The sequence below is a fragment of the Gorilla gorilla genome, chromosome 18, assembly GCF_029281585.2.
Source record: "Gorilla gorilla gorilla isolate KB3781 chromosome 18, NHGRI_mGorGor1-v2.1_pri, whole genome shotgun sequence".
In the NCBI taxonomy this organism is placed as follows: domain Eukaryota; kingdom Metazoa; phylum Chordata; class Mammalia; order Primates; family Hominidae; genus Gorilla; species Gorilla gorilla.
In genome coordinates, this window is record NC_073242.2 from 26,939,098 (window position 1) to 26,955,237 (window position 16,140).

Consider the following 16,140-nt stretch of genomic DNA (forward strand, 5'->3'; position numbering starts at 1 on the left):
AAAACATGTGGGATCCAACTAAATAATTAGCTGGGCACGGGGTTCACGCCTGTAATCCCAGCACTTTGGGAGCCTGAGGTGGGCAGATCACCTGAGATCAGGAGTTCGAGACCAGCCTGGCCAACATGACGAAACCCCGTCCCTACTAAAAATACAAAACTTAGCCGGGCATGGTGGTGGACGCATGTAATCCCAGGTAATCAGGAGGCTGAGGCAGGAGAACCGCTTGAACTCTGGAGGCGGAGGCTGCAGTGACCTGAGATCATGCCACTGCGCTCCAGCCTGGGTGACAGAGCAAGACTCCATCTCAAAATAAAAATAATAATAATAATAATAATTAGAGGGGGACTTATAGCTTTATACTTCTTACAAAATAAGAAAAAAATGTAAAGGAGTTAATTGTTAAAAGTTAGAAAAATAACAACTACAGAAACCCAGAGAAAGCAGAAGGAAGGAAATAAGAATGAAAAAGCAGAAATGAGTAAAACAAAGAACAAAAGAAAATGAAGTTGATTATAGAAGCCAAAAGCTGGTGTTCTCTTAATGACTAATAAAATAGAAAAACTTCATGTAAGATTGATCAAGAAAATCATACAAACAATACGATAAATGGCAAACTGAACATACCAGCTAGAGTAAAAATTTTAGAAAGCACAAAAGTATACCACAAACTTTATGCCAATACATTTGAAAAATTAGAAAAAAGGTAATTTTAACAAAAATAAAAATTACAAAACTTGACCCAAGAAGAAAAGTGTTAGGTTGGTGCAAAAGTAATTGAGGTTTTTGCCATTAAAAGTAATAATCACTAATGAAATCGAGCTAGAAGTATAGGATATGCTTCACCTCCTAAGATGTCCAGAACAAGTAAGTTTTGTTGGAGTGATCAGCACACACAAAAAGACTATATTATGCAAAATTCACTGGAATATGAACAAGATAGAGAAAGCTATTCAACACATTCTGAGACTAGTTTAATTTTGACACCAAAAAGAGAACAGCAAAATTAAAGAAAATGTCAGGCTCATCTATATTACAAATATGTATTTAAAAAAGTTCAGTCTACCAGTGTATCAAAAGAATATCTCTTCCAAAAGAGAAAATTCACATGGCTAAAAAATATGTGGGGACCAGGTGTAATAGCTCATGCCTGTAATCCCAGGACTTTGGGAGGCTGAGGCAGGTGGATCAATTGAGGTCAGGAGTTCGAGACAAGCCTGGCCAACATGGTGAAACCCCATCTCTCCTAAAAATACAAAAATTAGCTGGGCATGGTGGCAGGCGCCTGTAGTCCCAGCTACTTGGGAGGCTGAGGTGGGAGAATCACTTGAACCTGGGAGGCAGAGGTTGCATTGAGCCGAGATCACACCACTGCACTCCAGCCTGGGTGATGGAGCTAGACTCCATATTAAAATATATATATATTTATAAAATATACATTTAAATATAAATATAAAATATACATTTAAATATAAATATATATGGAAAGATGTTTAACCTCACTATTAGTTGGAAATAAAACAAGAAAAGGAAACCAACTTTTTCCCTATGAGAATGACAAAATGTGGTCAAGGGTAAAGAGAGACCAGTATTCTTGTACGTATATGGTGGGGTTATAAATGTTGTATATAGCCCCTCTGGAGAGCTATTTGGTGTTATTGAAATTGAAAAAGCTTATCTAGCAATTCCACTTCTAGGAATTTAACTGAAGAAAATCTCCCATGTGTGCTTGAGATTTGCTGCAACAATGTGGTGGGAAAAATGAAACGTCCTAAAGAGCCATTAATAAGGAAATCAAAAAGCAAGATAGTCATGTACCATGGACGGTCATATAACATGAAAAGGAATGAATTAACTCACAAGTGTCTACATGAATGAATCCTGAAAGCATAGATAGAGTGGGGGAAAAGCAAGATATAAAGATGATACAGCAAGATTACCATTTATGCAAATTTGGAGCAATGCAAAATGGCAATATTATAATTTGCCAGTAGATAAGCATATGCATATAAAACTATTTTCTATTTAAGGATTGAAAAGATTGTTATAAAGCTCAAGCTAGAGGGCCTCTAGGAAGGGGAAAGGAAGATTGGGATGGGAGAAGAGAATAAAGATCTTGAGGTTTATCTGGAATATTCTAATTTTATTTCTATTGATTCATTTATTTTGAGCTGGAGTCTTGTTCTGTCACCCATGCTGGAGTGCAGTGACGCGATCTTGGCTCACTGCAACCTCCGCCTCCTAGGTTCAAGCGATTCTCCTGCCTCAGCCTCCCAAGTAGCTGGGACTACAGGTGCATGCCACCACACCCAGCTAATTTTTGTATTTTTAGTGGAGACGGGGTTTCCCCATGTTGGCCAGGCTGGTCTTGAACTCCTGACCTCAAGTAATCCGCCCACCTCAGCCTCCGAAAGTGGGATTATAGGCGTGAGCCACCGCTCCCAGCCTGGAGTATTCTAATTGTGAACTAAAATAATAAAACTATGTATTCATATAGCAATGAATTTAAGGATTGAAAAGATTTGAAAATTTAATTTTTCAAATATTGGCTTTAAAAAGGGGTTAAAGTCAAATATGCCAAAATGTTAACAGTGGTTAATGTTGGATGGTAGAAAAATGGACAACTGTCATTTTTTTCACTTTTACTTTTCTGTATTTAAAAACAAATTTCTGATAGAAAGAGTGAAAATATGAAAAAAGAATTAAAAGTGTATTTTTGAAAAGTACATAGCAATGAATGGAGAAGAGAATGGAGACTAGAGACCAGGTTTTCCACAGCCCAAGTCAAGCCCTTTTCAGAGTCGTTTTCGTCAGCATTTGTATACTACATCATTTTTGTTTCTTTTTTTATAAAGCTCAGCAGTGTGATAAATACATAATTTTTGGATTCATGAAATTTTAAGTTCAAGCCAGGTGCAGTGGCTCATGCCTATAATCCCAGCACTTTGGGAGGCCAAGGCAATTGGATCACGTGAGGTCAGGAGTTTGAGAACAGCCTAGGTGAAACCCCATCTCTACTAAAAATACAAAAATACACACACAAAAAAAATTAGCCAGGCGTGGTGGCACATGCCTATAATCCCAGCTACTCAGGAGGCTGAGGCAGGAGAATCGCTTGAACCCAGGAGGCGGAGGTTGCAGTGAGCCGAGATGGTGCCACTGCACTCACAGCCTGGGCAACAGAGTGAGATTCTGCCTCAAAAGAAAAAGACAGAGAGAGAGAGAGGGAGGGAGGGAAAAGAAAAGAAAAGAAATTTTAAGTTCGATCTAGCAGAGGTGATGCACACAAGTTGGTAGGGAAAAAAAGGAAAAGGATCGCCCTCTACTCATCACTCTTCTTAAAAGGAATGGTGACAGCTCCCAAAGGTCAACTTTAAAAACTGTCAATAGGCCGGCCGGGCACGGTGGCTCATGCCTGTAATCCCAGCACTTTGGGAGGCTGAGGCGGGCAGATCATGAGGTCAGGAGATCGAGACCATCCTGGCTAACACAGTGAAACCTCATCTCTACTAAAAATATGAAATATTAGCCGGGCGTGGTGGCACACGCCTATCGTCCCAGCTATTCAGGAGGCTGAGGCAGGAGAATCCCTTGAACCCAGGAGGCGGAGGTTGCAGTGAGCTGAGATCGCACCACTGCATTCCAGCCTGGGAGACAGAGCGAAACTCCATCTCAAAAAAATAAAAATAAAACCAATTACTAAATTTAAAGGCAGCAGAAAGCTCAGACGCTAAAATGAGAAATACGCACATTGCCAGAGGCAGTGTAGACGGTTTAGTCTCTCCACAGGGCAATTTTGCTGTACTCATTAAGAACCCAGACATGTCTGTGTTCTTTGACCCAGCAATTCCACTTCTGGGAATCTATCTGGGGAAATAATCAAAGATGATCACAAAATTAATATACAAGGAAGTGCATGAGAGACTTAATTATATTAGGGGAAGAAGGAAACAACTTAAATGTCTCCCAATGTTATAAAAGAGAATAGTTGGAGTGGGTAACAATTCTGTGGAATCTTATGTACCCTAAAAATCATGTTTTCAAAGAATACTTGATGTCAGAAAAAAAATTCAGGATATTTTAAGAGAGAAAACTAAACACACACCAGAATATTAACAGTGCATATAAACTTTTTATTATTTTCTTATATTTTCCAACTTTTCTCCAAGAGTATGTCTCATTTTATAATCATAAGAGATACTATTTTTCAGAATAACCGAGTCTGTGTGATCATAAAGATTTTAGATATAAGGAAATAGAGAATATATATAATGGTCTACATAGATATGATTGGGATATAGTTATAGCCATAATTACCCAGCATCATCTGAGAATTGTTATATATAAGATTTTTAAATTATTATTATTATTTTTGATACAGGGTCTTGCTCTGTCACCCAGGCTGGAGCACAGTGGCATGATCACAGCTCACTGCAGCCTCAACCTCTCAGACTCAAACAATCTTCCTGCCTCATCCTCCCAAGTAGCTGGGACCACAGGCATAAGCCACCATGGCCGGCTTTTTTTTTTTTTTTTAATTTTTAGTAGAGGTGGGATTTTGCTATGTTACCCAGGCTGGTCTCAAACTCCTGGGCTCAAGCGATCCTTCTGCCTTGGCCTCCCAAAGTGCTGGGATTACAGGTGTGAGCCACTGCACCTGGCCCAGAATTGTTTCACATAACTAGAATATTCCTTCAAGCACCAACATTTTTTAAAGATTTTTTCTATCTTTCTATATTAATTATTCGAAAATATATCTCTCTGCCATCTGAAGCACACGATGACCTTTCTTGATGAGTACAAGGTATCTCTGAGGGCCGGGCACGGTGGCTTACGCCTGTAATCCCAGCACTTTGGGAGGCGGATCATTTGCGGTCAGGGGTTCGAGACCAGCCTGGCCAACATGGGGAAACCCCATCTCTACTAAAAATACAAAAACTGTTCTTTTGGCTTAGGATTGACTTGGCGATGCGGGCTCTTTTTTGGTTCCATATGAACTTTAAAGTAGTTTTTTCCAATTCTATGAAGAAAATCATTGGTAGCTTGATGGGGATGGCATTGAATCTATGAATTACCTTGGGCAGTATGGCCATTTTCACGATATTGATTCTTCTTACCCATGAGCATGGAATGTTCTTCCATTTGTTTGTATCCTCTTTTATTTCATTGAGCAGTGGCTTGTAGTTCTCCTTGAAGAGGTCCTTCATGTCCCTTGTAAGTTGGATTCCTAAGTACTTTATTCTCTTTGAAGCAATTGTGAATTGCAGCTCTATTCACAATAGCAAAGACTTGGAACCAACCCAAATGTCCAAGAATGATAGACTGGATTAAGAAAATGTGGCACATATACACCATGGAATACTATGCAGCCATAAAAGATGATGAGTTCATGTCCTTTGCAGGGACATGGATGAAATTGGAAATCATCATTCTCAGTAAACTATCGCAAGAACAAAAAACCAAACACCGCATATTCTCACTCATAGGTGGGAATTGAACAATGAGAACACATGGACACAGGAAGGGGAACATCACACTCTGGGGACTGTTGTGGGGTGGGGGGAGTGGGGAGGGATAGCATTAGGAGATATACCTAATGCTAAATGGCGAGTTGATGGGTGCAGCACACCAGCATGGCACATGTATGCAGATGTAACTAACCTGCACATTGTGCGCATGTACCCTAAAACTTAAAGTATAATAATAATAAAATTAAATTAAAAAAATACGAAAACTGGCTGGGCGTGGTGGCGCATGCCTGTAGTCCCAGCTACTGGGGAGGCTGAGGCAGGAGAATTACTTGAACCCGGGAGGCAGAGGTTGCAGTAAGCCGAGATCGCACCACTGCACTCCAGCCTGGGCAACAGAGTGAGACTCCGTCTCAAAGATATCTTGAGGACAGTGACTACTCTAGGGCTTTTTGCCTTTGCAAGAAATGCCCCAAGACGGTGGTGAATTTTTCATTCTAGGGTCAGCTTTTCGTATTATTTCCATCTCTTCCCCTCTGTCGGGCTACCAGAAGTCCTAAGCGCTTATAATTCCCTTCTTCTAATGTCCTCTAACCTGAGCAAACACATAGCCAGTCTTGTTAGAAAAAGTGGCCAAAAATTAAAAATAAATCTCAGTAAAGCACAGAAGTTTTAGTGTGTAGAACTTGTTACGCTTGTTCTCGCTTTTCAGACCTCTGTTTCCCCTGCGTCTGTGTTCTTGACTCGTTTTCTAAAAAGATAGTGAAGCTACCAGAGAAGTGATTTCCGGATAAGATACAAGGTAATAGTGATTTCCTAACCGACTTTTAAAGAGAACTGATCAAAGGCTGAATTCAGGGCAAGCTCATCAAAACCCCCAACCCAAGCTTCTGAAGAGTTCTTGAATTGTGTTGGCCGTTCTGATCCCACTAGTTTTCTGCACTTGCTCTTCCAGCAGCCTCAGCACCCCCTGGGAGCTCGAGACATCTAAGGAGTTGACTGAGGCCCCTCCCTGACATACTGAAGCGGAATCTGCATTTTAGCAAGATCTGCAGGTGAATTCTGAGCGTGTGAATGTTTGAGAAGCCCTGATCTGTAACACATTTAGAGTCTTTCACGTACCCCACACCGCATGCTCTTAAAGATTATTCCAACAGTAACATTTATCTTTCTCTCTCTCCCTCTCTCTTTCTCTCACTGGGAGCAGGTTGTAAGTCATTTCCACTTTGCATGTGTTTCATTTTCTTTTTTTTTTGAGACAGGGTCTTGCTGTGCCATCCAAGCTGGTATACACTGCTGAATACTTGTAAGGCCCTTGATACTATTTGATAGGATGAATGCAAAAATTGAATTTAAAAAATGAATTTTTTGGCCAGGCGCGGTGGCTCACGCCTGTAATCCCAGCACTTTGGGAGGCCGAGACGGGTGGATCACCTGAGGTCAGGAGTTTGAGACCAGCCTGACCAACATGGAGAAACCCCATCTCTACTAAAAATACAAAAATTAGCTGGGCATGGTAGCAGGCGCCTGTAATCCCAGCTACTCGGGAGGCTGAGACAGGAGAATTGCTTGAACCCAGGAGGCAGAGGTTACAGTGAGCCAAGATCACGCCACTGTACTCCAACCTGGGTGACTGGGAGAGACTCCATCTCAGAAAAAAAAAAAAAAGAATTTTTTAAAGAGATAGGGTCTCACTCTGTCATCCATGCTGGAGTACAGTGGTGTGATCTTAGGTCACTGCAGCCTCAAACTCCTGGGCACAAGTGATCGTCCTGCCTCAGCCTCCCAAGTATCTGGGAGTACAGGTGCACACCACCACACCCAGCTAATTTTTTATTTCTTGTAGAGATTGGATCTCACTTTGTTGCCTAGGCAGGTCTCAAACTCCTGGCCTCAAGTGATCCTCCCTCCTTGGCCTCCCAAAGTGCTGGGATTACAGGTGTGAGCACCCAACTGTTGTGTTTCTTTTTAAATGGACAAAAATGGAGAATTTCCTCCTCTCTATGATTCTTCTTTATTAGTCTACCAGCTCCTTTGAGTCCCCCTTTTTATGATCTGGAAATTATTTATTCCTTTGGGAGCAATAAACAAATAGTTCCAAATTGCTGCTGCTGCTTTTGTCTTCAATAAGATGTAGACACCAGGATTAGGGATGGAGTGTGGTTGGAGGATGAAAAAGTAAAAACCCTACATAGAGTGTCTGTTGCAAATAAAGAGCTTGGTGAATATTGTTGCTGTTCTGATGTTTCCAGAGTGTTTTACTCTTTGTCATTTAATAAGGCTTTTTAAAGTTATGACTACAATTTGATTGAAACATATAGATATTATTATATATATGCCACCGTCATCATAAAAATAGAGATGCAATCATAGTTTTAAATCTCTTTTAATTAAAACTCACTTGAGACCAGGCATGGTGGCTCACGCCTGTAATCCCAGCACTTTGGGAGGCCGAGGTGGGCAGATAACCTGAGGTCAGGAGTTCGAGACCAGCCTGGCCAACACGGCAAAACTCCATCTCTGCTAAAAATACAAAAATTAGCTGATCGTGGTGTCACATGCCTGTAATCCCAGCTACTCGGGAGGCTGAGGCAAGAGAATCGCTTGAACCCGGGAGGCAGAGGTTGCAGTGAGCCAAGATTGTGCCACAGCACTCCAGCCTGGGCTACAGAGCGAGACTCCGTCTCAAAAAAAAAAAAAAAGAAAAAAAGAAACCTCACTTGAAAATGGATTAGAAAACCACAGTTGAAAAGAGAGTAACTGGTTGACTCACCACATTTTTCATTTTCAGCCAGGCATAGTGGCTCATGTCTTTAATCACTGTACTTTGGGAGGCTGGGGTGGGAGGCTCACTTGAGGCTAGGAGTTTGAGACCAGCCTGGGCAACACAGCAAGACCCCGTCTCTACAGAAAATTTAAAAATTAGCTAGGTCTGGTGGTGGTACACACTGATGAATACTTATAAGGCTCTTGATACTATTTGATAGGATGAACGCAAACATTGAATTTAAAAAATGAATTCAATTCCTATAGTCCCACCTACTGGGAGGCTAAGGTGGGAGGATCGCTTGAGTCTAGAAGTTCAAGGCTGAAGTGAGCTATGATCACACCACTGCACTCCAGCCTGGATGACAAAGAGAGACCTGGTCTCTAAAAACAAAACAAAAAATTCATTTTCATTCAGTTTTTACATTCATCCTAACAAATCTTATCAAGAAAGTGCTCAGCAGTGTGGTAAGATGCAAAGATGAATCTCCATAGTCCTTAGGTCAGGTTGCTCTCAGCTGGCAAGAAAAAATAAGATAAATGCACATTAGTAAGTGTAATCAACAAAGGAATTGCTGGCCAGGTGGAATGGCTCACCCGTGTAATCCCAGCACTTTGAGAGACTGAGGCAGGAGGATCGCTTGAGCCCTAGGAGTTTGAGATCAGCCTGCGCAACATGGTGAAACCCCGTGTCTACTAAAAATACCAAAATTAGCAACGTGTGGTGGCACACGCCTGTGGTCCCAGCTACTGGGGAGGCTGAGGTGGGAGGATTGCTTGAGCCCATCTGCAGAGTTCAAGGCTGCAGAGCTCACAGGCCTGTGGTCCCAGCTACTGGGGAGGCTGAGGTGGGAGGATTGCTTGAGCCCATCTGCAGAGTTCAAGGCTGCAGAGCTCACAGGCCTGTGGTCCCAGCTACTGGGGAGGCTGAGGTGGGAGGATTGCTTGAGCCCACTGTAGAGTTCAAGGCTACAGTGAGCCATAGATTGCACCACTACACTCAGCCTGGGTGAGAGAGTGAGACCCTGTCTCAAAAAAAAAAAAGAAAAGAAAGAGAGAGAGAGAAAGAAAGAAGAAAGAAAGAGAAAGAAGAAAGAAAGAAAGAAAAGAAAGAAAGAGAAAGAAAGAAAAAGAAAAGAAAGAGAGAAAGAAAGAAGGAAAAAGAAAAGAAAGAAAGAAAGAAAAAGAAATTGCTACTAAGTGCTGTTAGTTTATCAGTTAAGCTGGTTGAGGTACAAGAAACTGATGTGATAATCTAAGCAAAAAAAGTTTATTGGAAGGGTAGGAAGGGTGTTGGTGTATATTATTCAGGACAGTCTAGGTCATACTGCTATAACAAACATTCTCAAAATTATTATTCCTAGGTAGTGCAATCTACCACATGTGGATCAGCAGGAGGCTCTGCCCTCCTTTCACTCAGACTAATGGAGGTTCCACCATCTGGTGGCTGCAGCCCTGAAACATGAAGGCTCGTTGGTGTGACCATGGCAGGGGAAGAAAGAGGCTGGGGGTTTGCACAGGGGGTTTTTACTGCCTCAGCCTGAAAGTGACATGTGTCCTTTCTACTCTAGGATCTCTGGTCAGAACTAGTCACAAGATCTTCCCTAACTGCCAGAACACTGGGAAATGAAAGGGAACAATGGAATCATTGGCGAGCATTACTGTCTCTGCTCCAGGGTGGCTCATAGACTCAAATGAAAATGCTGGAGCCTCAGATTTGGGACTGAATGTGGACCAGAGAACTTGGGAGACCTTGCCAGCAGCAGCTTATGGAGGTCTGGTCAGGCTGTCATCCATTTTCAGCTATCTGTCACCCTCTCAGGATTTGCACTGGAGAAAGAGTAAGAGGAGAGAGAGAGAGAAACAACTGATTGGCCCAGGAGGGTTCTATGTCCCACTTGAAACACAAGTTAATGGACAACTTGATTGACAGAGTTGCACTAAAAGGTGGTGGGGGGAGTTCATCCAAACAAAACTGGGGTGCTGTTACAACAAGAGAGGGAGGGTAGGTGCATAGTGAGCAAAAGCACACACTTGCTGCAGAGCTGGTCCAAATACCCACTCTTCAGAGTTGACATCATCTGGAAGGTTTATAGAAGTGGGGGCTTTCCAGATTAGCTTTAGAGGATGGGATAACTGATGCAGAGGAAAGGTAATGCAGGCTGAGAGGCCCGTGTAAGCACAGTGAAGCTGCAGAAGAGTGCAATCATTTGCAAGAAAGAGAAGGCTGGCTGGGTGCAGCGGCTCACACCTGTAGTCCCAGCACTGTGGAAGGCCGAGGCGGGAGGATCCCTTGAGCCCAGGAGTTTGAGACCAGCCTGTGCAACACAGGGAGATCCTGTATCTACAAAAAATTTAAAAATTAGCCAGGCATGGTGGTGCATGCCTATAGTCCTAGCTACTCGGGAGGCTGACGTGGGAGGATTACCTGAGCCTTGGGAGGCTGTGGCTGCAGTGTGTCATGATTTTGCCACCACACTCCAGCCTGGGCAACAGAGTGAAACCCTGTCTCAAAAAAAAAAAAAAAAAGAGAAGGCTATTGAGATTGAACAGAGGATATGATTTGCAGTTACATTTTCACCCCAACTTACCCAGCTTATCTTTCCTTCCCGTGGTGTCAACTCAGGGGACGCAAATGGGTGGAGGCTGGTTGGAATGGCTCATACTACATCATGAGATTGGAGCCTGGTCCTCCATGTTGGCTGAGAGTCTCAGTTCTCCTCCACGTGGCCTCTCCTTGTGGTCAGCTTACATTTCCTCAAAACGTGGCAGTCTCAGGGCAGTTGGGTTTCTTGTGTGCTGGCTCAGGGCTCCGGAGAGGATAAAATCAGAATATCTTGTTCTTCCTCAGGCTTGGGCCCAGACTAGCACAGCATCATTATTTTTTTATTCTGTGAGTTAACATATTTCAGAGGACCAGTGCAGATTCAGAGTGGAGAGGGCTGCATAAGAACACGAACACTGGGAGGTGGCTTCATTTGGGGCCATCTTTGGAGACCAACTATGATGCATGATGTAACTGACCTGAATTCCCAAGCTTCTACCCCCAGCTCCAGCATAAGGTAGGTAAGAAGTGACTGGCAACGTAAGTGGGTCATGTTGGAGGAAAGGTAAGTCTGGAGCTAGGCCTTACAGGTGTTCAGTGCCACAGATGAAAATGATGGTGCTAGGGAAGAGGTAGTGCAGGAGGTCTTTCTCTTCATGGGCCTCTTCCCAGATTTCCCCTGTGGATCTTGTTGGCCAAAACTGAATCACATCAGCACCTCTTACTGCAAGGAAGCCTGGGCAAGTCAGAATCCGTGAAAGGGAAGTGGGATTGTTATTTCTGGCCTAAGTCAACCCTGATTCATTCTCCAGGCATGTGTGGGCCATTGCAGCCTGAATTAATCAGGAGGGAAGAAGAAGTGCGATGATAACTGGCCAGTGATACACAGTGGGAGGTCAGTACAAACCTACCCCAAAGGCCGAGGAAGCTGAGAGGTTGAAGAAAGAGGCTGACAAACCCAGTTTTTCAGAGACAAATTGTTGTTGTTGTTGTCGTTGTTGTTTTTAGAGACAGGGGCTTACTGTCACCCAGGCTAGAGTGAAGTGATGTGATCAGAACTCACTACAGCTTTAAACCTCCTGGGCTCAAGCAGTCCTCCCACTTCAGCCTCCCGAGTAGCTGGGACTACAAGTCACACACCACCACACCTGGCTAATTTTTTTTTAATGTTTTGTAGAAACGGTCTCACTATGTTGTCCATGTTGGCCTCAAAGCCCTGGGTTCAAGTGATCCTCCAACCATGGTCCCCCAAAGTGTTGGGATTATAGGCTGGAGCCATGGCTTCCTAGAAAGAAGCATTTAACTGGGACTTGTGAACAGAAGCCACATATCCAGTGGCTGAGAAATAGCAGTCCCCTGTGCTGCTACCTCCCAGCCCCAAGACCAGGGCTTATATACCATAGGGAAATTGCCTAAGGGCAGGATTTATGATTAGCATGTGTTTACAATAACATCAAGGTTGTTTTGACCTAAGGGCAGGCTTTGCAGTAAGTAGAGATCTTAGAGGCATTCCTGCAACTGTGGTGAATCTTAAGTCAACATGGTGGATCTGCATCCAAAATGGAGTTGCTTTCGCCTCACAGTAGGCAACATACAGAGGATGTCACAAGCAACAAAAAACAGGGAAAGCAGCTTGGAGGATATAGCTTTACTTCAGGTGAGAGGAGGGTGGGGCTGGACCAGGGCAGAAGCAGCAAGGAGTGGGAAATAAGCCAGATGTGAAAATGAACACAGAAGTGGAGGGTACTGCGTGGAATACTATGCAGCCATAAAAAAGAATGAAATCATGTCCTTTGAAGCAACATGGATGCAGCTGGAGACTGTTATCCTCAGTGAATTAACACAGGGACAGAAAACCAAATACTGCATGTTCTCGCTTATAAGTGGGAGCTAAACATTGAACATGCATGGTCATTAACATGGGAACAATAGACACGAGAGACTTCTAAAGGGAGGATGGTAGGAGGGGGCAAGAGTTGATATGCTTCCTATTGGGTACTATGCTCAGTACCTGGGTGATGGGGTCATTTGTACCCCAAACCTCAGCGACACACCATTTACCCATGTGACAAGCCTGAACAGGTACCCCCAAAACCTAAAAGCTAGGAAATAAGAAAAGAAGCAGAGTGCACAGCCCATGGCTGCTATGACTGTCTTTCACAAGCGAGAATGGGAAAGAGAGACAGAGAGGGAAGTCAACAATGACAACATCATTTCCAGCTTGCTTAATTGGATGGTGACACCATCCAAGCACAGAAGTTAGCTCGCGAGAGACAATGACTTTGCCCTAGGCATTCTGAGGGCAAGAGGTGTGAGAGAACATGCTCAAGGTGTGGATCATGAAACACGAGGGCATGGGGCCAGGTCGGGGGGCTCACGCCTGGAATCCCAGCACTTTGGGAGGCCGAAGCAGACGGATCACATGAGGTCAGGAGTTCGAGACTAGCCTGGCCAACATGGCAAAACCCCATCTCTACTAAAAATACCAAAATTAGCTGGGCGTTGTGGCAGGTGCCTGTAATCCCAGCTACTTGGGAGGCTGAGGCAGAAGAATCGCTTGAAACCGGGAGGTGGAGGTTTCAGTGATCCGAAGTCGCACCACTGCACTCCAGCCTGGGAGACACAGTGAGACCCTGTCTCAAAAAATATAATAAAAGTCTAAAAAATAAATGGGGGCTGGGCGTGGTGGCTCATGCCTGTAATCCCAGCACTCTGGGAGGCCAAGGTGGGCAGATCACCTGAAGTCAGGAGTTCAAGACCAGCCTGGCCAACATAGTGAAACTCTGTCTCTACTAAAAATACAAAAATTAGCCGGGCATGGTGGCGGGTGCCTGTAATCCCAGCTACTCAGGAGGCTGAGGCAGGAGAATTGCTTGAACCCAGGAGACGGAGGTTGCAGTGAGCCAAGATCACGCCACTGCACTCCAGCGTGGGCAACAGAGCAAGACTCTGTCTCAAAAATAAATAAACATAGGCCAGGTGCAGTGGTTCATGCCTATAATCCCAGTACTTTCAGAGGCTGAGGCAGAAAAATCACTTGAGGTCAGAAGTTCGACACCAGCCTGGCCAACATGGTGAACCCTCATCTCTACTAAAAATACAAAAATTAGCCAGGCATGGTGGTGCATGCCTGTAATTCAGCTACTTGGGAGGCTGAGGCAGAAGAATTGCTTGAACCCAGGAGGCAGAGGTTGCAGTGAGCCAAGATTGTGTCACTGCACTCCAGCTTGGGTGACAAAGTGAGACTTTGTCTCAATTAAAAAAAAATAAAATAGCCAGGCGTGGTGGCTCATGCCTGTAATCCCAGCACTTTGGGAGGCCAAGGCGGGCGGATCAACTGAGGTCAGGAGTTCAAGACCAGCCTGGCCAGCATGGCGAAATCCCATCTCTACTAAAAGTGCCAAAATTAGCCAGGTGTTGGGGTGGGCACCTGTAATCCCAGCTACTCAGGAGGAGGAGGTGGCAGAATCACTTGAACCCAGGAGACGGAGGTTGCAGTGAGCTGAGATCGCGCCACTACACTCCAGCCTGGGTGACAAGAGCAAGACTCCGTCTCAATAAAATAAAATAAAATAAATAAATAAAATAAAATAACAAATGGGTGTTTAAATGAATGATGTTCATGGAATCTCTCCCCAGTGCTTTGCTTTCCACAAAGTTCTGCATGGAAGTCTCAATAAATTGTGGTTGAATGCTTGACACTTAGTAACTGTGATGAAAGCAGAATTCACCTTTCATCACCTGGCCAGCAAATGTTTTGTTGTCTTCTTATTATTATTATTTTTTGAGATGGAGTCTTGCTCTGTTGCCCAGGCTGGAGTGCAGTGGCATGATCTCGGCTCACTGCAAGCTCCACCTCCCGGGTTCACGCCATTCTCCTGCCTCAGCCTCCCAAGTAGCTGGGACTACAGGTGCCCGCCACCATGCCAGCCTAATTATTTTTTGTATTTTTAGTAGAGATGGGGTTTCACCGTGTTAGCCAGGATGGTCTCGATCTCCTGACCTTGTCATCCGCCCGCCTCGGCCTCCCAAAGTGCTGGGATTACAGGCTTGAGCCACCGCGCCCGGCCTGCTTGTCTTATATAGTATTGACCAGTAAGATTTTTTTTTTTTTTTGAGCCAGAGTCTCACTCTGTCACCAGGCTGGAGTGCAGTGGCGTGATCTCGGCTCACTGCAATCTCCACCTCCTGGGTTCAAGTGATTCTTCTGCCTCAGCCTCCTGAGTAACTGGGACCACAGGCTCCCACCACCATGCCCAGGTAATTTTTGTATTTTTAGTAGAGACAGGGTTTCTTTTTTTTTTCTTTCTTTTTTTTTTTTTTTTGGAGACGGAGTCTCGCTCTTTCACCCAGGCTGGAGCTCAGTGGCATGATCTCGGCTCACTGCAACCTCCACCTCCCAGGTTCACGCCATTCTCCTGCCTCAGCCTCCTGAGTAGCTGGAACTACAGGTGCCTGCCACCACACCCGGCTAATTTTTTGTATTTTTAGTAGAGATGGGGTTTCACCATGTTAGCCAGGATGGTCTCGATCTCCTGACCTTGTGATCCACCCACCTCGGCCTCCCAAAGTGCTGGGATTACAGGCTTGAGCCACCGCACCCGGCCCGTAGAGACAGGGTTTCACCATGTTGACCAGTATGGTCTCGATCTCCTGACCTCAGGTGATCCACCTGCCTCGGCCTCCCAAAGTGCTGGGATTACAGGAGTGAGCCACCAGGCCTGGCCAAGATGTCTTTCAAATAATTAAAGCCACATCTTTTTGTAGTTCATAAACGTGATGACTGTGTTTTCATGCTCATGCGTGAGTTGCACCTCCCTCAAACCTTGTTTTGACATTGACACATTATCTGCCTGATGTAAAAATAATGAAATCCAATATACTAAGATCAAGAGATTTCACAATAAAATCCCAATTTCTGTTTCTTTTAAAAAATCAGGCCAGCCATGATGGCTTATGCCTGGAATTCCAGCACTTTGGGAGGCCCAGGCAGAAGGATCACTTGATCCTGGAAGTTCAAGATCAGCATGGTTAACACAGGGAGACCTGGTCTCAATTTAAAAATTATCTGGGCATGGCACTTTGGGAGACTGAGGCAGGTGCATCACCCGAGATCAGGAGTTTGAGACCAGCTTGGCCAATATGGTGAAACTTCATCTCTGTATTAAAAAAAAAAAAAATTAGCCAGTTGTGGTAATGAGCGCCTGTAATCCCAGCTGTTCGAGAGGCTGAGGCAGGGGAATCACTGGAACCCGGGAAGTGGAGGTTGCAGTGAGCCAAGATCTCACCATTGCACTTGAGCCTGGGTAACAGAGTGAGACTCTGTCTCAAAACAAACAAACAAACAAACAAAAACATTAG

General features: G+C 44.3%; 1 non-coding gene across 1 annotated transcript; it reads left to right on the forward strand.

Moving 5' to 3' along the window:
* The first annotated feature begins 15,534 nt into the window (after window positions 1-15,534).
* Window positions 15,535-15,638, forward strand: LOC115931154 (small nucleolar RNA U13). Its single transcript, XR_004067702.2, has one exon. It is a non-coding gene; the product is annotated as a small nucleolar RNA U13 (small nucleolar RNA).
* The last annotated feature ends 502 nt before the right edge of the window (window positions 15,639-16,140 follow it).